The sequence below is a fragment of the Trichosurus vulpecula genome, chromosome 8 (genome assembly GCF_011100635.1).
Source record: "Trichosurus vulpecula isolate mTriVul1 chromosome 8, mTriVul1.pri, whole genome shotgun sequence".
Lineage (NCBI taxonomy): Eukaryota > Metazoa > Chordata > Mammalia > Diprotodontia > Phalangeridae > Trichosurus > Trichosurus vulpecula.
Genome location: NC_050580.1, coordinates 81,799,897 through 81,822,129, shown reverse-complemented (window position 1 = coordinate 81,822,129; position 22,233 = coordinate 81,799,897). Strand labels below are relative to the sequence as shown.

The 22,233-nt window shown below is 37.1% G+C and overlaps 1 protein-coding gene and 1 pseudogene across 1 annotated transcript in view; both read left to right on the top strand.

Moving 5' to 3' along the window:
- The window catches only part of PLCE1 (phospholipase C epsilon 1), a 233,145-nt gene that overhangs the window by 21,270 nt on the left and 189,642 nt on the right, over nucleotides 1-22,233 (top strand).
- LOC118828112 lies at nucleotides 2,741-3,800 on the top strand (annotated as a pseudogene).

The window sequence follows — 22,233 nt, the reverse complement described above, 5'->3', positions numbered from 1 at the left end:
ATATAAAATCTCTTTGGCATTCAGAACTCTTTATAACCTGCCTCCATGCCTCATGCTTCTTATACCTCACCCCCTGCCACGTACTCTTCTATCCAGTGACACTGGCCTCCCTGCTGTTCCTAGAATGAGACCCGCTATCTCTTGATTGCAGGCGTTTTCATTGACTGTATCCCATGCATGGAATGCTCTTTAATTTTTACCTCTTGACTTTTTTGGCTTCCCTGAAGTTCCAGCTAAAAGCCTGCCGTCTACAGGAAGTCTTTTTCAAACCCTCTTAATTTTAAGACTTCCCTCAGTTGATTCTCTTTTACTCATCTTGTATATAACTTGTTTGTACGTCATTGTTTCACGTTGTATCTTCCATTAGGTTGTGAGCTTCTCAAAGGAAGAGACTGTCTTTTGCCTTTTTTTTTGTATCCCCAACACTTCGTGTAGTGCCTGGCATATAACAGATGCTTAATAAATGTTTATCAACTGACTGATTGACCCTAAGAGTAAAATCAATCTCTGGACTGTATGTGGGACCAGAGCAATGTCATCTCTTAGGATACTTGGTGAGGAGAAATGTAAGACAAAATCAAAAGACAAGAAATCAGAATTTTCCTTCTCGTATAAACTTTCTATTAAGATTTTCCTTAGCACCCATGCGCAAACTTTTGACAACCATCATTTAGGCTATTTAGTATCTCCAGAAATGTGAAAGTAGAACCCTGATATGGACTAGGAAGTACCTGTTCCTTTTTTACTATTTGAACTAATGGTGTGGTTTTTGTTCCTATGCCCATAGAATCACGAGGGGTTTGAGTTTGGGGGGACTTTAGGGGCTTCATTCAACCCTTTCATTTTATAGATAAAAGGACTGAGGCTTGGAGGCGTGAAATGGCTTGTCCTAGGTCATATAGGGGGTTATTTGTTGGCAATGATGGAATATAGCCGGGGGTGAATGTGGGAGAATTACTGAATTCAGAGGATCTGCAGGTGTTATCAAGTTTAGTTTTTAATCCAAAAGTAGTACAGTTTCATGAAGACGAATTACTTGTTATGATAAAATTAAATGGGATTTTAAGTACTGAAAACTAATCCTTCTTAAGTGTGTTTAAGTTGTTTATTGTTTAAAGAGTCTTAAATACTCATTTTGATGAGCTATGAAAATTCTTTTCATGGGAACATTTATAGAACACAATGAAATATACATACTATTTGTTTGCAATAATGTGTTAGTAGCAAATATTTAAAGGGAAAAATAGACCTCTGAGTCATCACTTCAAGTTCTTCACTGTTGAACATTTATACCAACAAGTAATTAAACAAAAACCCAAAAGTATATTTTATGTAGTAAAGGGATACACACACACACACACGGTAGTTACAGGGGCAGAGTGTTATTACAAAATATATTCAGTTTGGGGGGGCAGAGGTGGGGTGTCCAGACCTATTATTTCATCTTTCTTCTACTGATGCAGTTCATCCTTGGCATCTTTTTTAAAATTCTATTTTAGACTCTAATACCAGAACACTATTTACAGAATAGAGAAAAGAAAGAAAAACATATCATAAACTTAAATATTGGAACTTAAATACAAAGAAAATAAGGGGAGGAAAGCATGTCTTTTGCATAGCAGAACATAAGAGAGGATTCAAAATATGTAACAATAAATTTTCATTGCAAGAAAGCCTGTATGATATGTACTACATGTTGCATTGGGAGCTGTCCATCTTTTCTTTGCTTCCTTGTAGGTTTCCTTTTTTTTTTTTTAAATTTTTTTTTGGGAGGGGGGAAGGCAGGGCAATTGGGGTTAAGTGACTTGCCCAAGGTCATACAGCTGGTAAGTATGTCAAGTGTCCGAGGTTGGATTTGAACTCAGGTCCTCCTGATTCCAGAGCCGGTGCTCTACTCACTGCGCCACCTAGTTGCCCCACCTTGTAGGTTTTCTTTTGTTCTCTGTGCACTTTTTTTACTCTGTTCTTTCTTTTCCCTCTCCCCACCCCCACCCAAGGCTACAATTAATTGTGGATATATTTCTCTATAGCTATAGATTTATACATATGTAGACATATGCTTTCCCAAACACATTCTACTCCTGATCTTTGTTTTTATGTTTGTGCTTATCTCTTGTTTCTTGTCCCTCCTGCCTCCTCTACTTTACCTGCTACCTTACCCTCCTATTACTTGCCTACCCCACTCCAAGGACCCCTCCCCTATCCTCTCATTCCCATAAATCTAAACACCCTTCTATAACCCCATATAACCTATTCCCTCAGCCTCCCCTCTAGAGATCCCTCCCTTATCCTCCCATTTCCATTGATCTAAACACTGTTCTGTACCCCCTTTTATCTATTCCCTCACCCTCCTATCTAAAGATTCCTCCCTTGTCCTCTCCTCCCCATCCCCTTTCTATTTTATTTCTTCTGAATCTAGAAGACTTTTGTACTCTTCTAATTGTATATGTGTTGTTTCCTCTTAAACCCATTCCCCATGAAAGTAGGTTACCAGAACTACCAGCCCTCCTTCCTCATCTAATTCCTCTGTATCTGTTCTTCCTCTTGTACCTCATTTGTATAAAATTTGTAAAAAAAATTTGTATAAAATAATTACTCTTTTTAGCTGTTCTTAAATGGTCTTACTTCTTAAATTCATATCTTAGATTTATCCGAGTCTTTCTTATGAGCTACCCAGTTATTGAGAATCTTAGACATCCCCCACCCCCAGAGAAGGCTGTGGCTGTATCCAGGTACCAGAATGAATGGAGATCAGAAATCGGTTTTTGCCCAAGAGAAGCAAGACTTTGTCCAGCATTTCTCCCAGATTGTAAAGATCCTGACAGAAGATGGGATGGGGCATCCTGAGGTGGGAGATGCCATAGCCAGGCTCAAGGACGTCCTAGAGTGCAATGCCCTTGGGGGAAAATACAACCAAGGCTTGTCAGTGCTCATAGTATTCCGGGAGCTGGTGAACCCTGAAAGCAGGATGCTGACAGTTTACAGAGAGCACTGGTCGTGGGCTGGTGTGTGGAGCTGCTCTAGGCTATCTTCCTAGTAACAGATGACATCATGGATGCTTCTCTCACCTGCTGGGGACAGCCATGCTGGTGTAAGAAGCCTGACATTGACTTGGATGCCATCAATGATGCCATGTTGTTGGAAGCCTGTATCTATTGCTTCTTGAAGCATTACTGCCATGGGCAGCCCTATTACCTGAACCTCATTGAACTCTTCATACAGAGCACTTACCAGACTGAGATTGGCCAAACCCTTGATCTTATCACAGCCCCTCAAGGCAAGGTTGATCTTACCAGATTCACTGAGTAGAGGTATAAGACCATTGTCAAATACAAGAGGGCTTTCTACTCCTTCTACTTACCATTTGCTGCTGCTATGTTCATGGCAAGCATAGATGGAGAGAAAGAACACGCCAATGCCAAGAACATCCTTCTGGAGATGGGGGAATTTTTTCAAATTCAGGATGATTACCTTGACCTTTTTGGTGACCCCAGTGTGACTGGCAAGATTGGTACTGACATCCAGGACAACAAATGCAGCTGGCTGGTGGTGAAGTGCCTTTAGCTGGCATCATCTGAGCAAAGAAAGATGTTGGAGGAGAATTATGGACAGAAAGATCCAGAGAAGGTTGCCAAAGTGAAGGAACTGTATGAGAAACTTGAATTGCCTGCTCATTTCACCAAGTTTGAAGAAGAAAGTTACAGTAGTGACTAATGGGGCTCATTGAGAAGGATCCATGCCCCTTTCCCCCATCTAGCTTCTTGGAAATGGCAAAGAAGATCTACAAACGTCAGAAGTGACCAAGGAGTTGGACATGAGGAGGGGGGTTGGGAGGGCAGGGCACCATGTGTGGAGTTGGGAGAGGATGTCTTCTCAATATATTATGGCTCTTTAAAAAATAAAGAATCTTAGACTTACGTTTTGCATTTTACATGTATAAAAGGTAAATGGTCCGTCCTTACTGAATCCCTTTAGTATGTACCTTTTGTTTCTCTTGCCTCTTGTATGTCAAATCTTCTGTTAAGTTCATTTTTTTTTTATTTACAAAGTCTTGAAAGTCTGACAGTTGATCAAATGTCCATTTTTTTTTATTCAGGATTATGTTTAACTTTGCTAGGTATATTTTTCGGCCAGAGCCCCAGTTCTTTTGCTCTTTGATATATAGTGTTCCAAGACCTGTGGTTCTTTAATGTCTCTGCTGCTAGGTCTTGTGTGATTCTAATTGTGGTGCCGTCATATTTAAATTGTTTTATTCTTGTTTTTTTTAATATTTTATCTTTGAACTAGGGGTTTCAGGATTTGACTATAATATTCCTATCAGTTTTCCTCATAGGATCTCTTTTAAGTGGTGATCAATGGATTTTTTCTATTTCTACCCCCTCCCCCGCCCCCTTTGTTCTAATGCTTCCGGACAATTTAATTATTTCTTGTATTATTTGTATCAAGATTCTTTTTTTGATCATAGCTTTCAGTTAGTCCAATTATTTTTATGTTTTCTCTTCTTGATCTATTCTCCAGATCTTTTGTCTTTCTAATAAGATGTTTCACTTTGTCTTCTATTTTTTCATTATTCATATTTTGTTCAATTATTTCTTGATTTCTTATAATTTCAAGGGCTTTTCCTTACCCAATTCTCATTTTCAAGGTGTCATTTTCTTCCTTAATATTCTGGATCTCCTTTTCTATTTGGTTGACTTCCCTTTCATAATCTTGTTTTTCTTGGATTATTCTTATCTTTTTTTGTTTGTTTTTCCTCATCTCTGTGATTTGATTTTTAAAGTCTTTTTAAAGTTCTTCTATGAATTCTTTTTGAGTAGGTAACCATTTGATGTTACTCTTTGGGGTAGAAGAGGGTTTCTTTGCTTCAATATCCTCCTCTGAAGATGAACCCTGGTTTTCTCTATTCTCATAATATCTTTCTATGGTTGGGTTCTTTCTCCTTTGCCTGTGCATTTTTGGTGGTAATAGCTTAATTTTTGTAATCACTTCTAGCCCTAGAGTATGGGGGATGGTGTCTCTTGCCCCAGATCTTTAGTTCTCCCATCTAGCCTGGAACCAAAGCCAAACCTCCAACCTCCTGTAAGTGCCACAGCCAGGGACAGAGCCCCACTACTTCTGCGCTCACCTGGAGTGTGTTTTTTCCTTCTTGCCCCCACCACTCTTCACAGCACAGCTGGGTCTGGCATTCCTTGTCAGCAGAGGTTCCCTTGATCTTCCCAGGCCCAGAAGCTGAACTCCTCTCACTGTCCCAGGGGTAAAAGTTCCTGTGGCTAGGGCGGAGGCAGCCTCTCAAACCAACTAACCCCAGAGCTTGCTACTTGTTGTTTAAGGGGCTTGCTGCTTGCCTGGAGGTGTTTACTCTTCACTGGAACCAAACCTCCTCCTGGGATTTTTCTTCTGATCTTCTCAGATTGTCCCAGGAAGACCCCTGTTGTGTCCCTGTTCTTATTTATTTTTACCTGAATTTTGTTTGCCCTAAGGTACTATTTTATCTGTCTTATGAGGGAAAATCTTGAGAGCTTGGAATTTTCTGACCTACTCCTTCATCTTCCCAGAATCCTGTCCCTTGGCATCTTTTAATACGTTACTACCCTAGAAAACTTTTATGGGGCCCCAGAAGGTTAAATGATTTGCTCATGATGATATAACTAATGTGTATCAGTTGTCACTCAACTCTCACCTGTGACTGCAAGAAGCTGTAGCATGGACAGAAGCCACTCCCCACCCCCACCCCACCTGCATCCCTCCACCCACGGCAAATTGTTTCAGTAGATGGACTAAACCAGGTTGAGGGTAACCGACAGGCCTCAAAGTTGTCAGTGACTTGGTGGGTGTCTACCCCAAGCATGTGAAGACTTTCCCCCAGCAGAATGGATGAATGAGAACAATTTGTTCCCCCGGCCATCAAGACTGCTGAAGCAGATGCTGCACAGCTCTTAGAGCTTGGTCAGACATGGAAGATGCCTAGGTGGGTCCCAGGCCAAGCATCCCAGGCCATCACCAGTAATCTGGACTTTTATCCTGCCACTGGACTTCAGTGACTCACAAAGAGAGAGTGAGGCTGACTGACACAAAGAGAGCCAAAATATCATGCTGCGATGTCATTGGTCCTCTTTGAAAATGAAAGGCAAACAACAACAATCAGAAGCAGAACTAGAACTTAAGTCTTCCTGACTCCAAGACTGGCCCTGTATCCACTGAGCCGTACAGCCTCTACATTTCAGTATTTACATAAAATTTTAGAGGGCTCTAAACAACTTAAAGCATAGTGCTTACTCTTTTTTAATTTTTCAGTCCTGCATTTCCTTTCATATTTTCTGTAACATTAATGTGTCAGTTTGCTGTATGTTATTTTATCTTTACAACAACTTTGTGAGAGTAGGTGCTATTATTATTCTTATTTTGTGGAAATTGAAGCTCAGAGGTTAAGTGACTCACCTAGGGTCACGCAGCTACTGAGTGTCTGAAGGAAAATTTGAACTGACCACCGGTTTTATGTTTTTATGTTAGTTCTCTATATATTTTGAATATCAAATTCTTATGAGATATTTGATGATAAAATATTTTCCCTATTTGACTTCTGTTTTCTTAGTTGAATTCTTTTAGTTCATGGAAAACCTTTTAGTTTCACATAATTAATATTAATGATTAACATTAATAATCAATATTAATAATTAATATTCTGATTGTCTCTATTCCTTGTTCGGTTAAAATTCACCCCCTAGCATTAGCAATGAAAAATTTTTTTATAATTTTTTTATAGTAAGACCATATTCACGTACAACCTTGGCAAAATGACTACAGCAGCTTATCTCCAAAAGTTTCACTGTCAAGTTGCTTTCTACTAGGGTTACAAGGTTGGTTCAACTTTAACAAAACAACTAACTTAATTGCGTTAAAAAACAAAATATCTCAAATTACATTACAATGGCAATAGTCAGAAAAAAGTTTTGACAAAATATGTCATTTTTGCTTTTAAAAAATCGTATAAAACATAGGAATAGAAGGATCTTTTTTTAATCATAAAAGTATATATATTTTTAAAAGCTAGCATTATATGTAATGGAGAAACACTAGACTTTTTTCCAGTAAATACAAGAATTACAAGTAGGATATCTCCTTCCCCTTCCATTATTTGACATAGCTCTAGGAATGTTAGTTAGCATTAGCAATAACAGTAGCTATTATTAATAACATATACTTAGTGTTTTAAGGTTTGCAAAGCACTTTACATATTGTCTCATTTGGTCCTCATAAAAACCCTGAGAAATAGGTTCTATTATTATACTCATTTTTTTTAGGCATGACAGTTGAGGCTGAGGGAGAGGTTAAGTGACTTGCCCAGTGTCACGTTCCTTCTGAGATAGAATTTGAACTCTGGTCTTCCTGACTTCAAGCGTAGCATTCTGTCTACAGAAAGAAATTAAAGGTATAAACATGGGCAAAAAGGAAACAAAATCACCCCTACTTTCAGATAACATGATAGTTTACTTAAGAAACCTTAGAGAATCAGTGAAGAATGTAATTGAGACAATAGTTTCAATTATGTAGCAAAATACAATAATAACAATCAATGAGGAAATTATGAAATGAATAAAATACATACATCCATTTACCAAGGCACACTAATGACCTTTATTGAGACAATTAGAAACATTTTTTAAAGAAATAAAGAATGACTTAAATAACTGGTGGAATATTAATTGGTCATGGTCAATTCATACGATAAAAATGACAATACTAAGTTAATTTACAGATAATGTGCCATATCAACCAAAGATATTTTTAAAGGGAAACAAGAAAGGTGTGACATACTTGACTAATGTCTCATCAGTATTTAGGGAGTAATAAGAGGGGAGTAGTGGCACCAGTGCTCATTGTGGAGTTGGGATGAGTCTTATGTTATGGAATATGAAATCCTGTATTTCTAGTGAGATAGAGAAACAGCCTTAGAGTTAGGAAGACTTGGGTTCCAGTACTCTTTGTGACATATGATTGCTGTGGGATCCTAGGCAAATCGCTTAACCTCTTAGTGTCCTGGGAATAGCCAGTCTATCAGTGGCAGGATGGTACAGGGAGTTTCTACCCTGGGAATTCCCAACACTAGATGTCTCCAAAGTGGACTATACATATTCCAGGGGATCCATAAAGCTATCCATTGGGTATGGGAAGAAAATATTAAAGTATATTTCTGTTTTTATCTAAAGATGAAATGAATCAAGCTTTACTGATACTCAGTAAGGATTGGAGAGCATTCAATATAGTGACCTCACTTTTTCCATATTTCAGATTATTGTGTGTCATGTATAATATACTTTGTATATTATTCATTGTACATGACACACGGAGTCTTCAACAGGAAGTGTTGACAATGGCAACCTCATTCCTTTCTTTAGCTTTCAGTGTATTGTGATTTACTGTAGTTGATAGATGCACAGATAAGTGGATTTACCAATTATATCATCTAGTTTTATCTAAATTCAGCTTTATAAAAATGGACACATGGCTTAAAAATAGTCCTGCAAAGAAACAACAGATTGAAGATAATACTAATAACAAAGAACAATTGAACAAGAAAATTATAACTCATAATTCTCTTACCCCTAGAATAGGAGCTGATGCTCTGTTAGCCACATTACAAGATAAAAATCACAACAGTTTATCAGATTTGATAAAGTTATCCATAAAATTCTTAAATTTTCGAAAAGGTTATTTGATATAGGTATTCATATTTATATGTTATAGTGGATATTTCTTCTTTTGTTTTGGTTGGATTTAAATGAATGCAATGGTCCCTTTCAGCTCTCAAATGTTGTGATTCTGTGATTTGTATCTGCTACACTTTCCCAAATATTTCTTCCATAGCCCTAAGCATATATTATGCCTTGAGATATTAGTTAATAACAGTATGAGGCCATCAAAATTAGCAAGACACTTAAAAATTGAATTTTTGATGTTGAAAACTATATAAGCATGTCATCTCTTTTAAAACTCCTCTCATCAGTACACTTAGAAGGCATGGAAACAGAATTTTCTAACTTGCTTAAAAATCTAAATGAAAAGTTACAGTGGGTTTTTAAGTCATTTGTTAAATTTATGATAATTGAGCTACTTTCTAATAGAAGGAGATTAACCAGATTTTATTACAAAATTTGCATAATTGGTGGAGGGAATTGAAAAATGAGTGTCATAACTTAGTAAGCACAACCATCGCTTCATCCATTTGGAATGTTATATCATCGTGAGCTGTCTTTTCTTCAGTTTCAATAGCCATTAAAACCATGTATCAAAGCAAACCAGACTTAGGGCAAGACCCGTATTGCTATATCACAAAGTAATAAAACAAGGTTTTCCATCAGAAAGGTTGGCCACTTGCTGATGAATTTTTTGGCCATGATGACCCATGATACAGTTTTTTTTTAATGCAGGCAAAAGAGAGGAAACAAGTTGAGCTCCTCCCCCTTCTCCAGACATATCTAGGGGAAACAAAAAACAACAACAGACTGAATTCTGACAGGGACATCCAAAAAAAGCCACACTAGGTCATTTTTTCAGCCTTTCATTTTTCAGGAAACAGACAGGGAAGTTAGTAGATGCTGGGGACAAGGTCTGTCCTGGAGCTCACCAGTGCAGAGGGAGAAGTTGTATACCAAATCAAGAAGAGGTTTCAGACCTATGCTGGGGTATTACCATAAGAATGAGTGCCATCTAGTAGGTCTGTCACTCACTATCCAGTTCTGGCTCATAGATCCAGGATAGAATGTGGAAGAGGACCTGTGCCCAGGGGTGGCATTCTGTGCTACAGAACTACTATATGTCCTAGGGTGAAAGGGGCAAGTTGAGAAGCAAACAGTAGTGGTGTGACTCAGACCCCAGGAGCCACTCTCAGCCACTTTCAGACGTGGCAGATTCAAGTAAATTTGATGATGCTTCAATGAGAACTAAACAAGGCACACTTGAAGTCATCAGTTTTACATGTAAGAAAACAGGCCCATCAGCTTAGGTGGTTTGCCCAAGGTGAATTCATTTCCTTTTTTAAAACCCCAGTTAAATATTTCTCTAAGTCATTTGAGGTGTTTGGGATTGCATCAAGGATAACTCTCCATGGTAGGCAGTCACAGCCACGTTTGCTGGGTGGATGCAGTCATTGGCAGGTGTCTAAGAGTCCTTTAGACTCATTTACGCCTTTGCTTTTTATTGACATTTGGTGGTGAGCCAGTCCTATGCAGTTAGAAAGTGTGAATTGGCTCACAGTGTGAGATGACTTTATCATCCTGTTCAATAATTTTTGTTCTTTTGACCTCAGTTTGCTCTTACACATTACACAGATAGTTGTTCAGGAAAGTTAAGAAATAAGTGGTTAGACTCTGCTCTGATAATGGGGGTGAAGCCCTGACTCTTCCCTATAGCTCTAGAAAAGTCCGTATTTCTGTGGTTACTAGACACTAGACCAAGACAGACACTGAAAGCAAAATTAGAGGACATGAGAACAGGCTTACATTGATTACAGGCTTACATTACATCTCTGTTTCCCCTTCAGTTGCCCCCTCCTAAGTGTGTTCTCAGTAAGTATACCAGACTAATAAATACCAGTGGTTAACATTATTTACAAAGTGTACACTAAAAACAAAAGAAAGGAGGGAAAGGCTTCGTATTTTCATGACTGAGGAGGGGAGAAGGGAGGTTTGGATTACTGCCTTGGGGTCTGTAGGGTATGGGGGTGACAGAGCTCCCGACTCCACATTCCCCATGCCCCCCTAGTCTGGCCTATCTTTGGTGACAGCTTCTTTTGCCTGCACTTCCACTCTGCCAGTTCCGTGCGGCTTCTCATAGCTCTCTTTTCTCCAGGTTCATGAGTCTTCTAGATCTCTTGTCAGAAGCTGAGTTGGTAGTCTGTTCTATCTCCTGATCTCAGTGAACTAACCTCTAAAGATAATCCAGGGTGCCTCAGCTGGGGAGGGACTGAACAAGTTATGGTATAGGAAGGTGCTGGAATACTGTTGTGCTGTAAAAAAATGATGAATGGGGAAGAAGTAGAACAGTTTATACAATAACAACATCATAAAGACAATCAGCTTTGAAAGACTTAAGAAGTCTGATCAAAACAATGACCAGCTCCAATCCCAGAGGTCTCATGATAAGTGATGTTACCTCCTGACGGAGCAGTGATTGACTCAGTGTACAAAATGACAGAAACTTGGCTGACATCACCGATGCAGGAATTTGTTTTGCTTGACTATTTATTACAAGGATTTTGTTTTTCTTTTTCAATTGGATTGAGGGGGTGGTAAGAGGGAAAGAATGGATTTTCATTAGTTGAAAAAAAATAAGTTAAAAAAATAAAGGTTGCCTTAGAGTCATGACCTATTCTTTATCCTGTCTGTTGCACCCTTTGTAATTGACTCTAGGGTTTATTCATACCTTGAAAGGGGATCGTATGGTGTCACTGAATCTTTTATAGGAAATTTAACGTTTCATTGTTGGTGTCTTTTCTGTGATCAGATCTTGAGTTTTCAAAGACTACTCCCTTATAGTACAAATACAAATCTCCAAAAATCATTGATAATTATGCAAATAATAGACAAAGCTGTTGTCCACAGCTGCCCAGGTATAACATTGGTACATGAAAATTTGAGAACATTGTTTTGATAGATGTTACTGTACTGAATACTGAATTTTTGTCACTAGTTAGAAAGGACCTTAGAAGAAATTGAGTTCAACCTCCTCATTTTACAGATGAGGAAACTGAGGCCCAGCAAGGCTAAGTGACTTGCTCAAGGTAACACAGCTAAGTCTCTCATGGGATTCAAACCTAGACCTTCTTTACTCCATTACTCTGTGTACTTTACCAAAATGCAGAGTCCTTGTGGAAGAAATCAAAAACTGTGTGGAGACAGAATGAAGTACATGGCATTCCCTTTATCCTGTTGGCTACAAGGGTTTGTCTCCAAGATGCTTGCAGAAAGCCCACCATAAATGAGCTTCTGCCCCCTGACTCTGCTGCATTTTCAAACAGCAGTCACTCTATTTCTGTTAGCACAGAACATTAAACATAAAAGAAAAATAGGAGGACAATGTCTTGTTTTCTATTTGAGCTCCACCAAACAAAAATGAGAATGAGAGAATAATGATTATAATAAGAACTAACTTTTATATGTGCTTTATATCCATTATTTCATTGGAAGTCTGTTGTGTGAGTCAGGAGCCCAGGGTCTTAACTCCGCCCACAATGAAGCATCGTAGTAACCTATGAGGTGTGGTAATACACTGAAAACAATACTTGTCTGGAGGTCAAAAGACATGATTTTTAATGTCCATTCTTACACTTGCTGGAGGTAGCTGTGGATGGAATTTGGAAAACCTGAATTCACATGTAGCTTTGTGTATTTAACTAGCTATATAGCCTTGAGCAAGCCACTTAGCTACTTTAAACCTCAGTTTTGTCATCTGTAAATGGGGATGATAATAATAACAACACTTATCTCTTGAGGTTGTTGTTAGGATACAATGAGATACTATTTTAAAGTGCTTTGCAAACTTTAAAATGTTGTGTAAATAATTAAAAAAAAAAAAACCCTGGCCAAAAGGTCCTGAGCAAATCACCATATCTCTCTAAGCCTCTGTTTTTTCATCTGTAAAATAGAAGAGGGAGAGCAACTGGACCTGAAACTTCTTCATATAAGGAACTTCTAGATAAGGAAATTGTCTTTATCAATGCAGATTGACACCTTCTCTTCACTTTACACTTAGGTTTCCCCAAGGCACTGAGAGGCTAAATGTCTTACCCAGGATCACAGAGACAGTATGTGTCTGTGGCAGTTCCTGAACCTTATTCTCCTTGGTTCTGAAGTTCCTCTCAATTATAACATGTTGCCTTTGCAAAATAAGAATAATAATATTTAGAATACTTCAGTGTCTCAGGAAAATCAGCTCGTAAATGTGAGCTCACAAGCTGCCTAGAGGTAATAACTGCAATCATGGGAATGAATAAGTATTTGTAGGGCCTGCATCTGTGAATTGTGCATCGTTGGACGTCATGGGAAAGCAGTGGAATCGTTGGAATGGCCCAAATAGTAAGAGGAGGACGAGGCTGCCACAGAGTCCCTGGGGTTTCGAGTTTTGAGAAGAGCGTGAGCAACATTGCTATATTAATCTAGTGTTTTGATCTTTTTTCACTAAATTTATTGAATTTACAGGCACTAAACTGAACAAAAAAGCATTGGTTACACAATTATAACAGTTTGCTATCTTTATAGCATTGGGCATTGTTTATATAGGGTATCAAACTAGTCAAAACCATGGAGTAGACACTTAATAGTATTTGTTTGATTTTAAGTACTAAGTCATCAGTCAGTGATTTGTTCTGAAACACATGGTATTTTTTAAACTATGAGGCTTTGGCCTTTTGTTTTCAATATCATTTAATTCAGAGAAGTAAACCATTTTTACTCAGATCCTAGGTTAACCATTAGTAGCACAAGATCATTTATATTCACCTTTTATGGGCAAAACCCAATGTTTTCCATGACTATATGTGTTTTCCTTTTAAAGTTGATGCTCTTTGACCTGCCTAAGGTCTGGCACAGGTCATTTTGTTCTAAATCAGAAATAATGTAGGAAGGTTTCTTTTCAAGTAGTAAAGTTATTTTAATTGACATATATAGAACCCCTTTTTAATAGAAAAGGTTCGAAGATGTGATTGTAATAACAGATGACAATGAAAAGAGTACGTTCAACAGGGATTTAAAGAAAGCAAAATCCATTTCCTTTCCTTAAGATAAACACAAAATTTAAAAATATCAAAGTGTTTGTGATTTGCAGTCATGGTTACTATAATTCCAGAGTTTGCCATCTGTTTGTATCCAATGTACAAGTCAAAGATAGAGCCACAGTACTGCAAAGAGATAATACGTGTCTGTTTGGCTACTGCTGTTTCTGAGATTGTTCATATGAAAACAAATGTACTTTAAACAGCTCCAACTGTATTTTAGTGTAAACATATTTAACTATAGGAAAATTCTAAAATCTTGATAAGTTTTCCTTATGACAACAAACTGGAAAGGATAGAGAGTATACTTTTCATAGAGGAAAAAACTATCAGATTGGAAAGCAGTGAGATGTCTTGATGTTTTTTAAATTGGGGGAATATACATTGCTATGGTATATTGGTGTATAAAATATATAGATTTCTTATAATATTAATATATGAGTTACTTAGAGGCATACCAAGGGTTAAAATTATAGAATATGAAAATGAAGCATCTAATACTCTTTTTGTCTATTTTCTACCAACCTGCAAAGATTCGAAACCATCTTTCTGCCTTTCCAATTTGGCCCATTTTTTATGTCTCCATAAAGCCTATGAGAACTTCCTACAAAACATGTTCTCTCTCTCTCTCTCTCTCTCTCTCTCTCTCTCTCTCTCTCTCTCTCTCTCACACACACACACACACACACACACACACACACACCAACATTTAAGTTATAATTTACAAAAATATAGGTATAGACTATTGTATGTAAATTTAGTACATATCAAAAAGGAAAGAACCTGAAAAATGAAAGTTACACTACAAAAATTACAATTATGTTAGGTCCTGAAGTTTTTGAAATAGTTCTCATTTCAAGAAAGAAAAATTTCACTGAGGCTTCTTTACAGAAGGTCTGCTTTGTAGAAATTCTCAAAAAGGTCGTGTCTCTTTTTTCTTTTAAATTCAGCTGTTAAAAGTAATGAACCTTCCATTTGATATTTTTATTATTTGAATTCATATTATGTAAATGTACTTCAGCCATTACTAAATCTCAGTATATTGTCTTTTTTACCACGTAGCCTATCTTAAATACAAAATTTCTAGTTTTTGAAAACCATTAAATTATTTTACCAGTTTCATGGTTTAAAAAAATTGTCCTTCGTGGAGTGTTAGGCATTTACTAAATACTATTTTTTTAAAATGAATCAGTTTTTACAAAAAATCAGATGATAAAAATAACAGATTGAATGGCTTCCTCAGAAACTCATCAGTTCTTGTTGAAAAGCAATTTGCAGCTCTGTATGAAAGCTGGTATTTCTAAACTAACCTTTAGTCTTTAAAAAAAAATGCAGTTACTCATTCAGCCTTATTGCATATGTTTGATGTTATACTATTAAAGGACTATAAAATTTTGTCATTAATCAGAATAAGATTGGACAATACAAAAATTACACTTTCCCTTAAAAAATTCCAATTCATTGTGTTGCTTTTCTATTTATAGCACTTAACACAGTGTTTTATAAGAGATAATCACATACTAATTATATGCATTTTCATTCATTTATTCATCCATTATTTTTCTAGATATAATTTTTATAATTTTCCCTTTTTATAGAGAATATTATAGTGGTCTACCCCCATTAAATCACCAAACTGTCCCCAATTGATAATAGTAGCTAGCATTTATATAGTACTTTAAGGTTTGCAAAGCACCTTAGAAACATTATTGCATTTTATCCTATGATAACCTTGGGAATTGATGCTATTATTATCTCCATTTTACAAATAAGGAAACTGAGGCACAGAGTAGTTAAGTGGCTTGCTCAGGATCACAGAGCTAGTCAGTATCTGAGGGTAGATTTGAATTTAGGTCTTCCTGATTCCAGATCCAACATTCCAAGGATATTAACAGGCACTTTTCAAAGAAGACGTCCAAACTGTCAATACCTATGTGAAAAAAGTGCTCCAAATCATTTAATAATTAGATAAATACAAACTAAAGCAACTCTGAGGTTCTGTTTCACAGTCATAACATTGACAAAGATGACAAAAATAACAAATGTGAAAGGAGTTATAGGAAGACAGGTACCTTAATGCAATGTTGGAGCTATGAATTGTTTTAGTCATTCTTGAAAGTAATTTGGAAATATACCCCGAAGTCACTAAACTGACCCCATATGCCTATACCTCAAAGAGATCAAAGAAAGGGGAAAAGGACCTATGTGTATATAAATATAATGGCTCATTTTGTAGTGGCAAAGAACTGGAAACTAAAGGGGTACCCATAATTTAGGTAGTGGTAGAACAAATTTTGGTAGGTGAATGAAATGGTTTCAGAGAAACCAAGATAGATTTGTATGAACTTATGCAGTGGAGTAAGGAGAACCGGGAGAATACTTTACACGATAACAACAGAATTGTAAAGACAAAAGACTTAAAAGAACTCTGATCAACACAATAACCAACTGCACTCATCATAAAGTATGCTACCCACCTTCTGTCAGAGAGGTGATGGATTCAGATGAAGAATATGGATTACAAAATGAAGTATACATTTTTGGGTATGGTCAATGCAAGAATTTATTTTGTTTGACTGCATATTTGTTACAAGAGTTTCATTTTTCTTTTTTGCTTTAAAATCAAAGTGAAGAGAAAATAAATTTGCATTTATTGAAAAATAAAATACATTGAAAAAAATCACCATAGTTCCATGATGATGCCTACAGAACACTTTTGTAGGGTAGAGTTTATGTCCCAATTTTAGTATAACATTTCATGACCCCACTCCTACCCCACACATTTCTGACCCCTTAACCAGCTTAGTCAGTTTTGTCTTCAAATTTGGTTCTTTTTCATCTAGTGACTCCATCTGTACTTTGACCCAGATTGGTATGGATTATGTCTTCAGTAGTCCCCTTTGGACTAGGATCTTACCTTCAGCTACCTCACATATACTTTTTCCTCTAGTCAAATCCATATTTTTAAAGGAAAATTGAAAAACCAGAGTACGCAGAGGAAGATAAATAGGATAGTTAGGATTTCATGTTTAAAATCACAAATCTCAGAGAACATGTACCTGAACAAGAATCCCCTTTACAAAGTAGTCCAAAATTCGACATCCAGCTTTTTCTTGAAGAATCAAGTAGAAGGAAACTTGCTACCTCATTTTAAAAACATTTTTATTAAAAGTTTTGAGTTCCAAATTCTCTCCCTCCCTACCCTTGCCCTTCCCTGAGATGATAAGCAATCAGATATAGGTCATACATGTGCAATTATGTAAAACATTTCCATATTAGTCATTTTGTACAAGATTTGAACAAAAGAAAAAAATGAAAGAAAATGAAAAATAGCATGTCTCAGTCTTCAAACAATATCAGTTCTTTCTCTGGAGGTAGATGGTATGCTACATCATTAGTCCTTTGGAATTGTCTTGGATCATTGTATTTCTGAGAATAGCTAAGTCATTTACAGTTTTTTATCAAACATTATTGCTGTTACTGTGTACTATGCATCTGTTCGTATAAGTCTTTCCAGCTTTTTCTGAAATCATCTTGTTTGTCATTTCTTATAGCACAATAATATTCCATTACAAAAGTTTTCTAGTGGTTATATACTTCAGATACACAGCACAAGTTGGTACTGCTTTACTTCATATTTGTTATTGACATTTGCAGCCATCTTGGGCCAATAAAATCTATTTCTTACTAGCTCTTGGATCCTTTCTCGACTGATATGCCTAAAGTCAGTGCATAAAGTTTTTATAGCAGTAGAACAATATGAGCTGTGTACCAACTGCTCCTCCATACTGTGTTTGAAATCAGTGACAGTCTGCTTTAATACTGTTACCCAGCTCCAGTTTCCCCCATCATCTTAATAGGAGGGGGCCCTCAAGGGACTGACACTTGAATCTTTTAGCATCACTGTCTCTGTTCTTGATCTGTATGTTTCCTAGGTTTGTTCTTTGATTTGATTTTTATTTATTAATCTTGAACTTATTTCATTGATTCTGTTATTTGCCACTTCCATTGAATTTTTAGATCTAGATGTAGTTTAATAGCTTCCCTAATTTTTGTTTCATTTTGTTCTTGTATTTTTGTTTATTGTTTTAAAGTTTTCAATCAAGCATTAAGCATTTATTAAGTGCTTTCTATGGACTCAGAACTGTGCTAAGCACTGGTGATAAAAAGAAAGGCAAAAACTTGGTCCTTGTCCTCAAGGAAACCACATTCTAATGAAGGAAACTTATATGCACACAGTTATGTGTATACAAGATATGCAGTGTAGGTGGAAGTAATCTCAGAGGACAGGGACTAACAGTGGGGGAACAGAAGATGGCATTTGATACAAGTTTTGAAGGAAACTAGGAAAGCCAGGAGGGAGAGGTGAGGAAGGAGTACATTCTAAGCATGGAAGACATAGTCTCCCATGCTCATCATATTAATGTAATTTCATAGCATTCAGTTTCAGTTTGTTGGGTTTTTTTTAAATCGTTGTGATCATTATGTGTTTTACTTTCTTTGGTCTGTTTACTTCATTTTGCATCAGTTATTGTCTTTCTCTGTATTCATCATATCCTTTTTCTTATAATAACAATACATAATAACATTACATTACATTCAGACACTACAATTTAATTATTCTCTATTTGATGGGTAGATACTTTGTTTCCAGTTCTTTGCTATGCTGTATTATGTGCTGCTATAAATATTTTGGTTTTCCTAGCCATCTTTACACTATGCTTCCCCCACTATGGCCATCATCTCTATTTCTCTTCCTCCCACACACCCCTTCTGACAGGTGAGCTTTATCCTTATCTTATTTGGAATCAGGCTTCCGCACCACTTGCAGTCATCTCCCTGCCACCCGGCCCCTTCTAGCTTCCTAAACATATTTATTGTCTTCCCCGTTTTGAATGTAATCTCTTTGAGGGCTGGTTATCTCATTTTACTTGCATTTGGATCCCCAGTGCTTAGCCCAGTGCTAATACACAGTGTGTTCTTACTAAATGCTTGCCCTGTCTGTCACTTTGTCTATTATAACTATAAATTTGTGTGTTTTTTAAAAAAAATCATTGATCTCATTGTGCTATATACCTGGCAGTGGAATCTCTGTATATGTTAGTATCTTTCCGAGAATAATTCCAAATTTCTTTCAAGAATACTTGAACCAACTGGACCATGCATTCAGCAGTGTATTACTATGTCTTTTCACAACCCCTTCTACATTTTATCATTTTGTCATCTTTGTTCGTTTTCCAGGAGGGCAGGAAGCCTCAAAATTGTTTAGATTTGCATTTCTCTTATTATTAATGACTTGGAACAGTCTTTAATATGGTTGGCAATAGTTGGCAATTCTTTTGAGTGCTGTTTGTTCCTTTGAAAACGCTGTCCCTGTCTTTATTCTGTGACTCTCAGAACTGAACAAAATTCCCCAGCCCTGATCTGATCAGGGCAGAGTACAGAAGCACTGTCATCTCTGTTTTCTCATTGTTTCTCAGTGCAGCCCAAGATTGCATTAGCTTTTTTGGCCGCCACATAAAGTTGCTGACTAATATTGTGTTTACAGTTCCCTGAAACCCCTGGATCTTTTCCCATACTATCTAATCATGATCTCCCAAGCTTTTATTTCTGAAGTTTATTTTTCAAGCCCAGGTGTAAGACTTATTCCTATTGAATTTTAGCTAATGAGATTCAACCTATTATCACTTGCATTAACTATCCTTTCCAGCTTTGTGTCATCCTCATATTTGATGAGCATGCCTTTAAGTCATTGATAAAAATATTAAGCCCCATAGTACAAAGGCCAGATTCCTGGGACTCTTTACACTGGAGACTTCTTGCCAAATTGACATGGAACTATTAATTACTATAGTTCCACCATTCAACCAGTTCCAAATCTATCTAATCATATTATTATCTAGTCTTCATCTTTCCATCTTTTACATAAGAACAGCATGCTATGTCTTATCAAATGTTTTGCTGAAGTCTAGGTAATTTATATCTACAGCAGAATTCAGGGACCTATCACTAAGAGAAACACTAGGATAATAACAATAAAAACAGAGGCATAGCATAGATGAAGGAAAACAAACATAAGGATGATCTCAGTTTGGTGTGTATGTTTTCCATAACATACATTCAGATTCAGTAAGAAACTCTTATCTTGTGACCAAAGTAATCTTCAACCCTTCCCCAATTTGAGTGTTTGTTTTATGGAATATTACAGCTGGAGAAAAGTACAAATTATTTCTGATTTTAATAAGGACCAGAAAAGGTCGATGTGGGAATGAGAAGGCATTGGGTTTTGTCACACAGACCCCTTGTGTGCTTCCCATTTCTGGGAAGGTATTAATAAAGTAAAGGAAGAGAGAGCAGCTGTCTGCTGGAGCAGACAGCTGTCTTGTCATATTAATGGTTTGTGTCTAGAGCTGTGTCTGAATATTTTTGATCCTTTGTGTTTGAATAGTAACTGGAAGTAGCTGCTTCAGGAGAGGGATAAAGCAGTATTGTTATACTGACTGGTTTGAGGGGGAAAATGGAAATACTTTAACTGTTGAGCTTCATAAAAATGAAAAATTTTGTTTTTAAGATAATTATTATACTGCTAGTGCCTACACCTAGCTACGTAGGTAAAATCTACCTCCCACAAACATATGAAAATGAAGTTACTGTATTTTCATTCTCAAAATATAGAGAAATAGAGGCAGATAACCTAGTACAGTGAATACTAATCTTAGTAAAATAAACACATAGTTGTCGTCATTTGTTTCTTAAAAATCACCTGCATTTACACAAGTTTCATCATCCATCAGGTTAATGGTCTGAATAATTTTGTTGCTTCCTCTAGAAAGGGAGAAATATCGGTTCTATAGACAACGATGGTGCCATTTAAGAATTTGAGACACCAAACAAAAATTCAGAAATCTGCCCAAACTGTACATGTGGAGACCTTTCTTTTCCTGAATCATTCTTCAAAGTGCTATGCGGCTGCTTACATTCAGTTCTCCAACAAAAAGTCCCAAACTTGTCCTGATTAGATCAAAGAGTTGAATAAAGAAACTGTTTTCAATTAAAGTTTAGAAGATGAATTCTGAGTAAATAGGCTTTATCTGGCTGTTTACCTAGTTAAAAGAGCTCATGCCAACAAAGAAAGAATATCAGTTACCTATGTATCACCCATGTGGTGAAGCAGTAACTCACAGCTTGTGATTGGGTGCAAATTTCTGTCTTCTGTATCCCTCATGAAGTTCCCCTGAAGTGCGGTTCCCTGTTGTAGAGTCTGAAGTGGTCAGTTTGTTCTTGGTACCAGCGTAGGTAATGCTGTCAGTCCCAGCTATTCTGGGACACATTCTTGCCGACACCAATCCAAACCTCCCAGCCTTTTGAAGTTTTTAAAGTCTTCCTGTGATCAGTGAGGGGTGAGAGAGAGGAGATATCCCCCAGGTAATTTCCTCCCAAGGGCTTGCCTGGAATTGCTCTCTTACTTGCTTTGATCTCTTATCTAAGACTCATAGGGCATAATGGATTCAACTCTTTCCATACACTTGCTCTCTAGATCATCTCATTTCAACAGAATGGCAAGAATTTCACTCCTTTCAAATTTATTAAAGATTTTATCCACACCTAGGTTATTATGCTTTTTATTGATTTGATAGAAGTGTCTAGGAGTTGTGCACACCAATGTTATACCTTTATTTGACTGATTCCATAACTCAATCAAGGAGGCATGTTCACCTGATAAAGGTATCAGGACATAGAACATTTTGTTAGTTAATTAGGATAGAAGTGATTGATTCAGTTGAGAACCCGGAGCCTTCCATGTTCCGTTGGATTAAGGAATTTCTCCATCCTTCCACTTAAGTAGCAAAATATAGCCAGATTATATTCTATCCTATCCAATTTAATCCAATCCGATAAGCATTTATTAAGCACTTACTACTTGCCAGGCAGTGTGCTAAGTGCTGGGTATATAGTTAATAAAGATACTCCCTGCCCTCATGTTGTTTACAGGGGAGACAACACACAAAAAGAGGCAGAAAAGTGGGAAGTGGTTTGGGAAGGGGAGGGGACACCAGGGGGTACCTGGTGTGGGGGCATCTCATTCTACGGAGTTGAAATTAGGCAAGTTAGCAGATGCAAAGTGGAGTGCGCTGGGTCCAGTTTCTGTCCTCTATAAAGGAAGGCATTGGGAGGAGTTTGGTACTCCTCCAGCCCTCCAGTCAGAGGGGAGAGGAAGCTGAGGTAGGTAAAGTCAGTCAGGGTTTGAGTTTGCAGCATGGTGGTCAGTTTAGAAGTAATGAGCTTATCCTGGAAGGAGCATCTTGTTTGGTGGAGCTGAAACCAGGTAGGACAGCAGATGTACATATTGGAAGCCCTCTACATTCAAGTGACATATGTTCTAAATAAAGGTCTGCCTGAGTAGGGAAGTAGTACCCATGATGCAGATGGAGCCAGTGGGAAAGAGTTTTATAATACTAGAACAC